Here is a 13,408-nt window from a genome sequence, read left to right on the forward strand (position 1 = left end):
CTGCCAGGTGCTGGGATTTCATTTGCCCAAGCAGAGACACACCAACATCTATATGGGAGGCTATTCAAGATTTAATTCGGAAACTAAGAGTACCATTTGCAATGGAAATTGTTATGCTGGGATCATGGGCCATTTGGATATCCAGGAACAATCTGATTTTTGAGAACATACAACCTTGATTTAACAACTGGAAGGCAATTTTGACTATGGAGCTCAGATGTCTAAAATACAGAATTAAGGATAATCATGAAGCTTCATTCTCGAGATGGCTAGAGCACATGACATGAGAGCTCTTCCACATGTACTTTATTTGTAATATAGTTGTAATCTTTTTCTTTTACTTCCTCTTAGCCTTTAGTGTTTTTCCTTTCTTTTCTTCTTCTAGGGCTCCCCTCAAGCCCTATTTCTTCTTTCTTTCTTTGTTTCTTCTGTTGTACTTCTGCCCCTGGGGATTTTATTAATTTAAAATTTGCAGTGGGGCTTTGCCCTACTGTGTATAGTAAAAAATGCTTTGATAAGGTGATCAAAGCATATGGTTTTATACAGACTTATGGTAAAGCCTGTATTTACAAGAAAGTGAGTGGCAGCTCTGTAGCATTTCTGATATTATATGTGGATGACATATTGTTGATTGGAAATGATATAGAATTTCTGGATAGCATAAAAGGATACCTGAATAAGAATTTTTCAATAAAAGACCTCGGTAAAGCTACTTATGTATTGGGCATCAAGAGCTATAGAGATAGATCGAGACGCTTAATAAGACTTTCATGAAGCACACACCTTGACAAGATCTTGAAGGAGTTCAAAATGGATCAGTCAAAGAAGGAGTTCTAGCCTGTATTGTAAAGTGTGAAGTTGAGTAAGACTCAAAGCCCGACCACTGCAGAAGATAGAAAGAAAATGGAAGTCATTCCCTATGCCTCAGCCATAGGTCCTATAAAGTATGCCATGTTGTGTACCAGACCTATTGTGTGCCTTTCTATGAGTTTGGCCAGAGGTTACAATAGTGATCCAGGAGTAGATCACTGGACAGCGGTCAAAATTATCCTTAGAGGACTAAGAAATTTTTCTCGGTTATGGAGGTGATAAAGAGTTTGTCGTAAAGGGTTACGACGATACAAGCTTTAACACTAATCTAGATGACTATGAGTCTCAATCTAGATACGTATTGAAAGTGGGAGCAATTAGCTAGAGTAGCTCCATGCAGAGCATTGCAGACATAGAAATTTGCAAAATACATACGGATCTGAATGTGTCAGACCCGTTGACTAAGCTTCTCTCACAAGAAAAACATGATCACACCTTAGTACTCTTTGGGTGTTAATCACATAGCGATGTGAACTAGATTATTGACTCTAGGAAACTCTTTGGGTGTTGGTCACATGGCGATGTGAACTATGGGTGTTAATCACATAAAGATGTGAACTATTGGTGTTAAATCACATGGCGATGTGAACTAGATTATTAACTCTAGTGCAAGTGGGAGACTGAAGGAAATATGCCCTAGAGGCAATAATAAAGTTGTTATTTTATATATCCTTATATCATGATAAATGTTTATTATTCATGCTAGAATTTTATTAATCGGAAACTTGATACATGTGTGGATACATAGAAAAAACACCATGTCCCTAGTAAGCCTCTACTAGACTAGCTCGTTAATCAAAGATGGTTAAGTTTCCTAACCATAGACATGTGTTGTCATTTGATGAACGGGATCGTTCAGTTTTATTGCTATTGCTTTCTTCATGGCATATACATATTCCTTTGACTATGAGATTATTCAACTCCCAGATACCGGAGGAATACCTTGTGTGCTATCAAACTTCACAACGTAACTGGTGATTATAAAGATTCACTACAGGTATCTCCGAAGGTGTTTGTTGGGTTGGCATAGGTCGAGATTAAGATTTGTCACTCCGAGTATCGTAGAGGTATCTCTGGGCCCTCTTGGTAATACACATCATAAGAAGCCTTGCAAGCAATGTGACTAATGAGTTAGCTACGGGATGATGTATTATGGAATGAGTAAAGAGACTTTCCGGTAACGAGATTGAACTAGGTATGAAGATACCGACGATCGAATCTCGGGCAAGTAACATACCGATGACAAAGGGAATAACGTATGTTGTCATAACTGTTCGACCGATAAAGATCTTCGTAGAATATGTGGGAGCCAATATGAGCATCCAGGTTCCGCTATTGGTTATTGACCGGAGAGGTGTCTCGGTCATGTCTACATAGTTCTCGAACCCATAGGGTCCACACGCTTAACGTTCAATGACGATTTGTTATTATATGAGTTATGTGATTTTGTGACCGAATGTTGTTTGGAGTCCCGGATGAGATCATGGACATGACGAGAAGACTGAAAATGGACGAGAGGTAAAGATTGATATATAGGACGATGGTATTCGGACACCGGAAGTGTTCCGAGAAGCACCGAGTACTTATCGGGTCACCAGAAGGGGTTCTGGGCACCCCTGGCAAAAGATATGGGCCTTATGGGCGAAGAGGGGAAACACACCAGCCACAAAGAGGTTGGTGCGCCCCCCATATGTGCTGGCCAAATTGGAGAAGGAAAGGGGAAGGAGGAAAGGAAAAAGGGAATAGGATTCCCCCTTCCCCCTCTTCCCTTCCTACTCCGAATAGGAATAGGAAAAGGTGGAGGCCGAATTGGGAGGTGCCCAAGTAGGATTCCTCCTACTTGGGGCACCCCCTTGGCTGCCTCTCCTCCCATCCAACCTATATATATGAGGGGGGGGGCACCGCTAAAACACACACTAACAATTGTTAGCCGTGTGCGGCGCCCCCCTCCACAGTTTACGCCTCCGGTCATATTCACGTAGGCTTAGGCGAAGCCCTGCGCGGATCACTTCACCATCACCGTCACCACGCCGTCGTGCTGACGGAACTCTCCCTCGAAACTTTGCTGGATCAAGAGTTCGAGGGACGTCATCGAGCTGAACGTGTGCAGAACTTGGAGGTGCCGTACGTTCGGTGCTTGATCGGTCGGAACGAGAAGAAGTTCGACTACATCAACCGTGTTGTCAAAACGTTTCCGCTTTCGGTCTACGAGGGTACGTGGACACACTCTCCCCCTCTCTTTGTTATGCATCTCCTAGATAAATCTTGCGTGAGCATAGGATTTTTTTTTGAAATTGCATGCTATGTTCCCCAAAAGTGTTAAAGATGACAGGGAGGTTCGAGGACATCTTGACCAAGGAGGAGGCATACATCAAGCGCTCGGACAACAAGGAGGAAAATAAGGCAGAGGGGTTCAAACTTTTGATGGAGGTGACCAAGCAGAAGCAAGTGCTGGAAGAGAAGAGGGTCAAGATCGAAGAGAAGAATGCCATGCTCGTGGAGAAAAAGGCGATGCTCGAAGAAAAGAAGGTGAAGATCGCAGCCGATTCAGAGGACGCCAAGATGTTGTCATTGAATGTGGTGTCTTTGGATGTCGACGAAAGGATGATCGTGCAAGCCGTCCGCTACAAGGTGTTGCAGCGGTAGAAAGATGAGTTGGAGGCGGCAGGCAAGGAGGATGAGGAAGTGGCGGAGAAGGATGCGGAGGCTTCATACGCGGCGGCGACGGCACCTTGAGCGTGAGCGTGAAGGCTCGGATTATCGGTCCGGCAGGGTACAATTTTTTGCACGGACTACTAGACTGATATTTTTTGTGATCGGGCATGTAAAAACTTTAAGCATACTTGCCTCTTTTTTGTTGTGATCGGGCATGTGATCCCGGCGCTGGTGTGATCCGGCGAGCACTATGGATCAAACTTTATTTGAATTTGAAATTACTCACTTTCATTGGATGGTCGGCTCAAGCATCTGTGTCCGTGGACTGATCCCTCTTTCGGCGGATGAATGTCGGAGAAAATTGACGGGTTAGTGTCGGAGATGCCCTAAAACATATGGAGGACGACCGATTGAAGGTTTGTCCAAAGTATCCAACTTTAATCTCTGCTCTTGATACCGAAGAGGAAGCCGCATATAATGGAAGTTGGACTACTTTGTAAACGGCCTAATGAAAGTGGTTTTCTGATCAAGTTTATTTAAAAAAATACCCATATCTACAATATCAAACATATACAGTTTGAAAATGTGTCCATGATGTATCTTAAGATACACTTTTAATATCTTAGATGTACTAAAGTGCACATAATAATGCTAAGCTTCATAAACTACCAGAACTTAAAGCGATAATACTATTTGGGTGTTGTGAAAAACCAAGGAAAAGCACAACCAAACACCGTAAGCCCAGTGATTCTGGTTCCACAAATTTAAACGAGGGATCGAGTGAATAATTCAACTTGCCTTCTCGATCTTTCTGTCCCACGCACATACAATTTTCATTGCAAAGGTAAAAGTGATGTCTTCAACGAGCACGGAGGCACATACCAACCGGACTCGGCAAATCCGGCCACCTAAACGCCGTGGACGCTCCCAGACATGATCCCGGGTAGCGTCGGACGACCCCTGAAAAGTCTTGCTGGTCAGCCACACTCCTCAAATTTATGCACGTCGATCATGTAATATAAATTCATCACAATTCAATAGCACTTCTGCTTCGGTACAATTCTCTAAACACATCAACGGAGGAGATCTCTCCATACTGCATAATAAAGGATATGATGGTCTTTTTTTTAAACGTCGCCCGCGCCGAGCGCACCTATACGCGGCTTGTGTACGTACTGTACACGGCCCGGCGTATGTGCCATACCCAAACCCTATTTTGTGCCCTTAGCTTTTTTCTCTTTGTTTGTAATCCTCAAAAAAATGTGCGCAACGAAGAGATTCAAACTCCAACCAACAAGGTTTACTTCAAGTTGTAGTAACCAACCGGGATAGATTACTTATTGTGTGAACTTGCTTTCTTTTTCGTTTCTTATTTGCCGAATGTAACTTCGTGAACTTTCAGCCTGGATTTTTTTTCGTGTTTTCTAAACTGGATTTTGTTCTGTTTATTCTGGGTTTATTTGTTTTTCTATTTTTCAAATGCGCAAACTTTTTAAATAAAAAATCAAATTCGTGATCTTTTTTTGAACTTTTTCTGAATCCTTTTCAATTTCTTGAACTTTTTTTGATAATCTGCAAAAAATTCAAAGCTGTGAACATTTTTTGAAAATCGATGATTTTTTTAAAATCCACGAAGGCTTGGGCCGGCCCAGCAGGGGCGCCCGATGGGAGCGATGTTGTTGCCTAGTATATTTTTCATTTCTATTTTTTCGTTTTCCTTCTCTTTTTGTTAATTCATTTTTCTCCTTTTTGAACTTTCTTATTATTTTTTAAACATGTTCAAAAATTTGAAATATGGTTTGGAACACCAAAAAAATGTTCTTGTTTTCAAATATTAACTAGCGGGTTAACCCACGCATTTTGCTGCTAGAACTTTATTAATATATTGTTTTATTTATTTTAGACAACCATTTGTTGGCATTTGAGTATTTGCTTTTCTGTGTGGTGAAACCAACATAGTATATCATCAAATATTGGTTAGGTATGTGCCTCTAAAATTTGTTCATAGTAATGGTCTTAGAATATGATAGTCTGAATAGAAAAAGAATATTAATATATGCACTGAGGGCTATCACGCTGAAGGCACGTTATTTAAATATATGTAACATTATTATTTTAGCATCACTGATATTATCCAAGCCTCTTGTATTCTCCTTATGTGGCACGTTTCATCGTCAATCCCCACTATGAAACAAATGTAGTTGTAGTCTCGCGTTACTTGCTCTTAACCCTTTGTCCAGAAATTTCACGTTCAGTTATTATATCAAAACCCGATCTTACCATCTTACTATTAATCTCCCCCTGATTTTCATGGGGGTAGGGCCCCGCTTCACCTCTTCTTCCCAACCACACCTTTCCACATCAGCACCACCTGTAAACGTCCGTGAAATCTGTCCGTGTGTGTAGCAAAGCTCGTTGTTCTCCTACTAACGCATCAAAATCATCCAGCCTGTCGCAAACATACTAGCCATGCCCGCGCGACGGCACGCCGTGCCCCGTTGATGAGTCATATGACGGAATGTGTTGCATGATAGTAATGCTGGGTTGCCATTTTATTTTCTTCTTTGACTAATTTGGAATTAAGACAAAAATGGTATGTGTGCAATCTGGGGCTTACAACAATTTTGCTTCGCCCACACCGACCTGTTTCTCATATTCAAGCTTGTAGAGGTTTTTATAGTGTACGTTTCTATGTAAAAATATAAAGCTACAAATATGAAATATGAGCTAATAGGTTTTACCATTGTATCAGGAATAACCAGATGGATTAAGGATCACGCTTTAGATCACTGATTACAATTCTACATCAGTAGCAGGTTTAGCAGGTCACTGATTACAATGCTACGTCAGTAGCAGGCTTAGCATGAACATCCAAGAAACTGAGAAAACGTTCACAATGGTACGTCGGTAGCAGGTTTAGCATGGAGGTCCAAGAAACGGATAAATGGTTCGCAGGATTAAAGCAGGCTTATTATAAGGTGCACCTGACATCTCATTTCGCTCTGAATCAGCTAAGCCTGCATATTCTAAAAAAGCTTCATCTGAATCAGAGAATCAGCTAAGCGCCTAAGCCTACATATTATAGAAGAGCTTCTGTATGAAGTACGATCTTGCGTTTGTGAACAGCCAACAGTGAAAAACAAACACCAAGAAGCAAATCAGTGTTGATCCACTGCCAAATCTGATGTCCTACAGTTGGCCTTAAGCCCTTAATGGTCAACATCTACTGTATCTCCTTAACTTACACTAATTTCTTCACCAGGGCACCAGCTTGTGGATTATATTCCAATGGATCTTTTTGATTCCTACTGTTATTAACGTGTCTCTACCTAGCTTATGCACTTGCCTGTTCCCTTCTTGGAAGACACCATTACCTTAATTAACAGCACTTCTTTTCTCTCAAACCAGAACCAAACTTGGCCATATAAGATCTGCAACATATAAGGGCTCAGCCGTGGCGACCACACCAAAGGTGCTTGGCCATATAAATTTGCTATATGGAGACGCTCAGTAGTGGTGACCGCACGGAAGGCCTTGTATAGACTATAAGTAAGGTAAGTGACGTCCGGGGCTTGGTCTAGAAGATGAACTGCGAATGAATCACCACAAATTGCCACTGTTGATGCAGCTGCATCTATTGCTGCACCTCGAGCAGAAGCTGGGCATGAACCACCCTACACATTGAGGAGATGGAAATCTGATTTAGGTTATGATGGGCAAAAGTGTGGTTATCTTTGAACATGAGTTTACTATGGATGGCAGAATGGAAGATTATTCAGTACATGTGAACAAAGTGTCCAGGTCGAGCCAGATAAGTTTTAAATTCGTATATGAACAATTACAATCATAATGAAAGGAAAATAGTACCTCCTATTGCTGAAGTCCTTTATTCTCCATATCCAATTTTTCCTGTATGGATGAGTCTTCTCTTTCCATTTCTTCATCAACTACACCTGGAAAAGAAGGGCGCTTATTAGAGAAAGTGTCAAACACATGGTATTGTTTCAGTAACTTACTTAGCACTTTGAGTGCTCTTGCTTGACAACCTGAATCTAGATCGTCCATAAGCATGCCCTTATACAGTGAAAGTTGATCATGCAAACAATATCTGCAAACAACGTCACATGTTTGGCTCTCGAGCCTTGAGCAAGAGAAATCAAAACAGAAAACTGGGGAAAATTAACATATGGCCCATGACAATCAAGACCACAACAATATGTATATTTGAAGTTCAAACAGATTACCTCTTTAGTACAATCTCCATCAACACTTGATCTGATGCATTTTGTGCCTGCTTTTCATCTGAAGTTTGCTCGCAGAAGGCAAGCAAAATCCCACAAACCCAACATGTTACCGATGGGGTTAAATATGCAAGTCCATGATACTGTAACTCATTTCAAAATAGAATGGCCAGGCTGAAGATTTACATAGGGAGAAGATGACAAGTCGTGTACTGAATAAATTAAACTGCTCCAGATGGAAGGGCATTAGAAAGAGTAAAAGAGTAGAGAACTTCTGTAGTGTTACTTCAGCTTCCAAGTGCTGAATCTATAATAAGATCCACAATCCGCTCAGAAAAAAAATCCACAAACCCAGCAGCTGCTGCAACGAATTTCTTTTATCATCAGTTATGGTATGCATCACGTTAAGATGTGATTCTGATTTCAAAGGGATGATGCAGTTACAATTAGCTCCTCAATTTTCTAGTATCTCATAGCCTTGAAATTCACTAACATCCATTGCTCGTAGTCTCGTACTCATACTCGTATACATATGGCAGACTTGCAAACCAGCATCTGATTAAAACAATCGACCAACTAGCAATACCCCATAATATGTTCCTCACTTTCTTAACATCATAAGAGTTAACTGAATTGTACAAAAGAGAACGGAGAGGCAAAGGATTATCTTTTTTTTTTGTACAGAACGGAGGAGGGAAAGAGAGCCTGCCGAGGGTCAGACAGCGGCACCGGATAGCGGAGATTGGCAGGAGAGCCAGAGAGCGACAAAGGCAGCGCTCTCGGCTCAATCCCTCCATGGATGCCTGCTTCTCCTGGTTGGTCTCGTGGAGCCGTGGACGTCGACGAAGAAGATTGGAGCCATCCCAACCTGGCAACCTCGTCCGCACCACACCCTCAGGTCGTAGGGGGAGACGGCACATGGCGAGCCAGGCCGGGGCGCTCGGACTGCCGTGGCCGGCGGAGGCCTCGGCCGTTGTACGCGGGGTGTGGGTGGCGCACGCAGGGTCGACCTTAGGCAGCGGCGGTGCGCCCCCGCCATCAATGTTGTAGATTTCCGAGGAGAGGTCGATGGCGCACAGGATGCAAGGGAGCAGCGGCGTGAATATGGCCATGCCGGCGGGGCTGATTGACGCCAGCGCTCTCGGGGTTGGGCTGGAGCTGGGGGATGGCAAGGGGATCGGAGCGGCTGGAGGGGAGGATGCTCTGGGCGGCTAGGCGGAGACAGCTCCCCCGGTGCGCCTCATGGTATCGGCACGGCGGAGCCGTCCCGACTCAGCTGCGGCCTCATGTGCATGGGCGAAACCGGGGCCTGCTTATATAGTGATCTGATGGACCGCTGGGGCGGTGGCAGAGCGGCGAGCGGCAAGCGGCGGCCGATCGCTGGAGTCTTCGCGAGAGAAGGGGAGAAGTCTCGAGCCAAGCAGAAAGACGTGTCAGGGCACAAATTCCAATGTGACAGCGACAACAAGAAGCAACGAAAACGATCGACGCAAAAGAAGCACGTAAGAAGACCGACCACATCAGCCTGCACCACATGCAGCGAAAAAATGCTAAATGAACCAAACGAATCATCAAATCAGTTCAAAAAATTTGAAACTAAACACCGAATTAACAAAGCGTTTGTACACACCCGGGTACCAAAATAATACCACGTGCCAAGCCCAAAATTCACCATGGGTCTTTTTCATCCAAGTGGATGAATAATAGGGCAAAAACCTTGCCTGGAATAGAGGCTTGGGTATGGCGTTACCCAACTAAGAGTCTCCAAGTAGAAGCTATTAGGGAAAGAAAATATTCTTATATAAATTCACAAAAAAGATGTATAGTACCAAATTGATTGTTTGGAAGTGTACATATTCATGCTTTAAACTTCATTAAAAAAACTTTCCGTAACTGATTTTTTAATGCTCTAGTAATCGTGAAAACTTATTTTTAAAACGTTACTCAAATCTAGCCAATTTTCATGAAAATTTACACACACAGAGAAGATGAACGTGACTATTTTTTTTTTTGACATTTGAAAAGATATTATTGTTATGGGATTATTACATGGGAGCTCATCCACTTGTTTGAAAATTTTGTAACATAAATACTTAGAAGAAAGGACCATGCAAGCTGACTCTTTGAAAAATTAATCACGTCAGGAGCGCTGCAGTATACGCAATGGCTCCTTTGCTCCGTGTGATGCTCCATAAACACGCCTGCGATCCCATCGGAGTCGGTGGCTCTGCATATGTTGGTGTCACAGCTAATTCTTTCCGTCTCGACGCCGCGTTACTGGCCCTGAACCGCTCCCACTTTGAGACGCAGCCGAGGCACTGCAGCTCCTACTCGGCTACTCATGGTGCTCGTATGCTACCTCTTGCTCCTCCAGCTGCACCACGGCTACCGCAGCCAGTTCGCTACGCAGCAGCTGCAAGACTGATGGCCCCTCGCTCACCTGTTGCCTACTCCAAGCGTTACTCCCATCCTTTTCTTCATCTTCAGCTGCCATGGTGCTGCTCTCGTCGGATGGTGCGTGTGGTAACTGTTGGAGCGTACGTTGTACACTGCATATGTATAGAACTAGGGTCTGTATTTATACCGTTGTATCTCTCTTCCCCCGTATATTTGTATATCTTGGGAGACAAGTAGAGGCCGGTCCACCCTGTACCTACATATATGCACCATGCACACGATCAATGATTATCGATTCGTGCAATCTCATTCTTCCTCACTAACTTGGTATCAGTTTAGCACGCCGATCCTATTCCCACCTTCCGCACCAGCCGCCGCCGCGCCCTACAGCCGCCGCCGCCGCTCCCTTGCATCGCCGCCGCCGCTGTCCACCGTCGCCGCCGCGCCCCTTCCCCTCGCAGCCGCCACCCTACCCTCTCCGCGCCGCCGCCTCCCTCTCCTAGTCGCCGCCGCGCCCAAAACCATAAACCTACCCCGCGCCGCCGCCACCACCCTCCTCCCACCCGAGCCGCCGCACCCCTCTCCTTGCCGCTGCTCCCATGGCGTCTCCCCACTCCAGCAACTCCAACCCGTTCACCGGACTCGTGCCCGACGCCACCGCCGTTCGCGATCTCGACATCCACACCCGCGTTCCCATCAAGCTTGACCAGTCCACCTCCTCGTACTACGCGTGGAAGACCTACTTCAACCTCGTCTTCCGCAAGTACCACCTCCTCGAGCACGTCGACGGGACCGTGGATGGCGATCTCATGGTGGATGATCCGGACAGGGCGGCCATTGAGGCCTCCCTCATCCGGTGGTTCTACCTCACCGTCTCCCGGACAACTTCCACACGGTCGTCTCGGAGGATGACGACGCGTGTGCCGTATGGACCAAGATCAACAACCTCTTCACCGATAACAAGCTTCAACGTCTTGTGTTTTTGCAGCAGGAATTTTTCGGGTGCCACCAAGATGATTCCTCCATCGATGACTACTGCATGCGCCTCAAGCGCCTCGCCGATGAGCTCCGCGACATCGGCGCCAAGGTGTCGGACGAGCTCATGCTTAGCACCCTCACCGTCGGCCTCAATGAGGACTTGGGTAACGTGGCCTCGAACCTCTCCCTGCTGCCGAACCCGACCTTCCAGTCCGTCGCCGCGTATTTACGCTTGGAGGAACGCCGGATGAAGAAGGTCAAGGCCCAGGTCCACCACACCGCCCTTGCCGCCGGGACATCACGTGGGCAGCCGCAGCCCGCACCGCCCCAACCACGTCCACCGGCGCCACCGGGGTACTACCCCCCCCCCCGCTCCGCCCGCACCTCCCGCTCCTCAGCAACAGCATCAGGGCGGGGGCGGCGGTCGCCGCAACAGGCGTCGTGGGGGCGGGGGCGGCGATCGCCCCCAACAGCAGCAACATCAGCAGCCGGGGTACGGGGGTCGCAAGGCCAACACCAGCCCTCCCCGCCCTGGGCCGTCGGCCCTAACCCGTGGACCGGCATGGTCCACGCTTACCACATGCCGGTCCCACAGGCCCCGGGCATCCTCGGGCCGCACCCGGCCGGACCTCAGGCGCACCTCGCCGCCGCACCCTACCAGGCGGGTGGGGGCGGCCACGCACCGGGCGGCTTTGCCCCGGGTGGCTACGCGCCTCTGCCGGCGCCTGCCTCCTTCGGTTACGCGCCGCCGCCCGCACCGGCTCAGCCCGGCGGCTACCCGCTTCCTCCGGCTCCATGGGATCCCGCTCTGCTCGCTGCACTCCACTCGGCGCCGTCTCCCTCCAACTACGGAGGTGGCGGTGATTGGTACATGGACACAGGGGCTACTGCCCACATGACGTCGCACCCCGGTAACCTTGCCTCTTCCTTCCCGATCAACACTTCGAACTGCATCACCTTTGGTGATGGTTCCTCCGTACCCATTACTCATGTCGGTCATAGTCTCTTTCCGTCTAATTCTATGCCTATTAACATGACTAATGTTCTTGTCTCGCCTAACCTAGTTAAAAATCTTGTCTCCGTTCGTCGTCTTGCAAGTGACAATCCTCCCACCGTTGAATTTGATGGCATTGGTTTTTCTGTGAAGGACGCCCGTACACGGATGGTGCTTCACCGATGTGACAGCCCCGACGACTTATACCCGGTGCACTCCGCCTCCACCACCACAACCACCGCCTCTCCAGTCGCCCTCGCCGCCGGTGTCGACCTCTGGCATGCACGCTTGGGTCATCCCAACTCCACCGTCCTTCGACAAATTCTCAAGATTTTTTCTTTTTCATGTAATAAATTCGACGAGCACACTTGTCACGCTTGCCGTCTCGGCAAACATGTTCGTCGACCGTTTAGCGAGTCAAATACTATTTCTTCTTTTCCGTTTCAGTTAATCCATAGTGATGTTTGGACATCGCCCGTTGCGAGCAACACCGGTTTCTTATATTATCTTGTTTTACTTGATGATTTCTCTCATTTTGCATGGACGTTTCCGCTCCGTCGCAAATCCGATGTTCTCGCCAGTCTCACGGCCTTTTACTCCTACATCACTACCCAGTTCGGGCGCCCTATCCTCGCCCTCCAGACTGACAACGGCAAAGAGTTTGACAACGCTGCCACTCGCCATCTTCTCGCCTCTCACGGTACCCCTTTTCGTCTCACGTGCCCCTACACATCTCAGCAGAACGGCCGCGTCGAGCGGATCCTCCGCACTCTCAATGACTGCATTCGCACGTTGTTGTTCCACTCCAACGTGCCCCCTCGGTTCTGGCCTGATGCTCTCGCCACCGCCACTCTCCTAGTTAACATTAGGCCTTGTCGTCCACGCTGGAACTACACCCCACACCAACTTCTTTTTCGTTCCCCTCCTTCCTACGATGGTCTTCGCATCTTCGGATGTTTGTGTTATCCCAGCACCGCCTCCACTACAGCACACAAACTCGCTCCTCACTCCGTCGCATGTATCTTCCTAGGCTACCCTCCTAACACCAAAGGTTCCCGGTTCTACGACCCCGTCTCCCACCGTGTGTACACCTCCCGACATGTGTACTTTGATGAGCGGGTTTTTCCTTTTCATCAGGTACCACCTTCTGCAGCAGACTCGGCGCTCCATGATGGTGTCTCGGATGCGGACTTGGTGCAGCCCCCGGCGCGGCCCCTGCTGGCCCCGGCGCGGCTCCTGCCGGCTCCTCCCGGTGCGGCCTCGGCGCGCCCCC

This window comes from Triticum aestivum, chromosome 3D (assembly GCF_018294505.1).
Source record: "Triticum aestivum cultivar Chinese Spring chromosome 3D, IWGSC CS RefSeq v2.1, whole genome shotgun sequence".
Taxonomy (NCBI): domain Eukaryota; kingdom Viridiplantae; phylum Streptophyta; class Magnoliopsida; order Poales; family Poaceae; genus Triticum; species Triticum aestivum.